Below are 2,963 nucleotides of genomic sequence, written 5' to 3'. Positions count from 1 at the left end.
TTTTCCATCCCCTTACTTTCAGTCTGTATGTGTCTCTAGGTCTGAAGTGGGTCTCTTGTAGACAGCATATATATGGGTCTTTTTTTTGTATCCATTCAGCCAGTCTGTGTTTTTTGGTGGGAGCAGGTAATCCATTTACATTTAAGGTAATTATCAATATGTATGTTCCTATTCACATTTTCTTAATTGTTTTGGGTTTGTTATTGTAGGTCTTTTTCTTCTCTTGTGTTTCTTGCCTACAGAAGTTCCTTTAGCATTTGTTGTAAAGCTGGTTTGGTGGTGCTGAACTCTCTCAGCTTTTGCTTGTCTGTAAAAGTTTTAATTTCTCTGTCGAATCTGAATGAGATCCTTGTTGGGTAGAGTAATCTTGGTTGTAGGTTTTTCTCCTTCATCACTTTAAATATGTCCTGCCAGTCCCTTCTGGCTTGCAGAGTTTCTGCTGAAAGATCAGCTGTTAACCTTATGGGGATTCCCTTGTGTGTTATTTGTTGTTTTTCCCTTGCTGCTTTTAATATGTCTTCTTTGTATTTAATTTTTGACAGTTTGATTAATATGTGTCTTGGCGTGTTTCTCCTTGGATTTATCCTGTATGGGACTCTCTGTGCATCCTGGACTTGATTAACTATTTCCTTTCCCATATTAGGGAAATTTTCAACTATAATCTCTTCAGATATTTTCTCAGTCCCTTTCTTTTTCTCTTCCTCTTCTGGGACCCATATAACTCGAATGTTGGTGCGTTTAATGTTGTCCCAGAAGTCTCTGAGACTGTCCTCAGTTCTTTTCATTCTTTTTTCTTTATTCTGCTCTGCAGTAGTTATTTCCACTATTTTATCTTCCAGGTCACTTATCTGTTCTTCTGCCTCAGTTATTCTGCTATTGATCCCATCTAGAGTATTTTTAATTTCATTTATTGTGTTGTTCATCGTTGCTTGTTTCATCTTTAGTTCTTCTAGGACCTTGTTAAATGTTTCTTGCATTTTCTCTATTTTATTTCCAAGATTTTGGATCATCTTTACTGTCATTATTCTGAATTCTTTTTCAGGTAGATTGCCTATTTTCTCTTCATTTGTTAGGTCTGGTGGGTTTTTATCTTGCTCCTTCATCTGCTGTGTGTTTTTCTGTCTTCTCATTTTGCTTATCTTACTGTGTTTGGGGTCTCCTTTTTGTAGGCTGCAGGTTCGTAGTTCCCGTTGTTCCTGGTGTCTGTTCCTAGTGGCTAAAGCTGGTTCAGTGGGTTGTGTAGGCTTCCTGGTGGAGGGGACTAGTGCCTGTGTTCTGGTGGATGAAGCTGGATCTTGTCTTTCTGGTGGGGAGGTCCAGGTCTGGTGGTATGTTTTGGGGTGTCTGTGGACTTATTACCCTTTTAGGCAGCCTCTCTGCTAATGGGTGGGGTTGTGTTCTTGTCTTCCTAGTTGTTTGGCATAGGGTGTCCAGCACTGTAGCTTGCTGGTCATTCAGTGAAGCTGGGTGCTGGTGTTAAGATGGAGATCTCTGGGAGTTTTTCTCCGTTTGATATTACGTGGAGCTGGGAGGTCTCTTTTGGACCAGTGTCCTGAAGTTAGCTCTCCCACCTCAGAGGTAGAGCACTGACTCCTGGCTGCAGCATCAAGAGCCTTTCATCCACACGACTCTGAATAAAAGGGAGAAAAAGTAGAAAGGAAGAAAGAAAGAGGATAAAATAAAATAAAGTAAGATAAAATGAAATAAAGTTATTTAAATAAAAAATAATTATTAGGAAAAAAAATTTTTTTAAGTAAGTAAACAAAACAAAACAAAAAAATGGACGGTTAGAACCCTAGGAGAAATGGTGAAAGGAAAGCTATACGAAGTCTCACACAGAAGCATACACATACACACTCACAAGAAGAGGAAAAGGCGAAAAAATAGTAAATCTTGCTCTCGAAGTCCAGCTCCTCAATTTAGGATGATTCGTTGGCTATTCATGTATTCCACAGATGCAGGGTACATGAAGTTGATTGTGGAGATTTAATCCGCTGCTCCTGAGGCTGCTGGGAGAGATTTCCCTTTCTCTTCTTTGTTCACACAGCTCCAGGGGCTCAGCTTTCAATTTGGCCCCGCCTCTGCGTGTAGGTCGCAGGAGGGCGTCTGTTCTTCGCTCAGACAGGACGGGCTTAAAGGACCAGCTGATTCGGGGGCTCTGGCTCACGCAGGCCAGGGGGAGGGAGGGGCACGGAGTGCGGGGCGGGCCTGCGGCGGCAGAGGCTGGCGTCATGTTGCACCAGCCTGAGGTGCGCTGTGTGTTCTTCTGGGGAAGTTGTCTGTGGATCACGGGACCCTGGCAGTGGCGGGCTGCACAGGCTCCCTGGAAGGGGGGTGTGGACAGTGACCTGTGCTCGCACACAGGCTTCTTGGTGGCAGCAGCAGCAGCCTTAGCGTCTCATGCCCGTCTCTGGGGTCCGCGCTGTTAGTCGCGGCTTGCGCCCGTCTCTAGAGCTCCTTTAAGCAGCGCTCTTAATCCCCTCTCCTCACGCACCAGGAAACAGAGAAGAAAAAGTTGCCTCCTTTTCCCTACCTAAGTTCAGGATCAATTGAAACAGCAAGAGGCAGCTGGGGAATTAAGAACTGCTATCTATCTAAGGTCACACAGCAATTCAGTAGCAAAACTAAAACCCTAGTGTCTAGAATCATCATTTTGTATTCTGCTAGACCATCTTATGAATCGTCTGCCTGATCTCTGTTTCCCCCTTGGCAGCCCTACAGTTGGGAGCGATAGGTACAATATTTCTATTGGTCAAGCTTACCAGAGAACTATCTAAGATAGTTACTTCATAAAACAGAATAAGTAAAAATTTTGAAAATTAGTTCCTGGAGTTGTACTTCAGGTATTAATTCTCTGCTTCCAAGAAACAGTATTAAGCACTGGTCTGCTAAAACTCTAATGGTTGTAAGCTTTTTCCATTAATTAACTCATGTAACCATTGTAACAACCCTAGAAGGTAGGT

The sequence above is a fragment of the Monodon monoceros genome, unplaced genomic scaffold (assembly GCF_005190385.1).
Source record: "Monodon monoceros isolate NGI ecotype Baffin Bay Population unplaced genomic scaffold, NGI_Narwhal_1 Super_Scaffold_20, whole genome shotgun sequence".
Taxonomy (NCBI): domain Eukaryota; kingdom Metazoa; phylum Chordata; class Mammalia; order Artiodactyla; family Monodontidae; genus Monodon; species Monodon monoceros.
Note: the sequence above shows the minus strand (reverse complement) of the source record.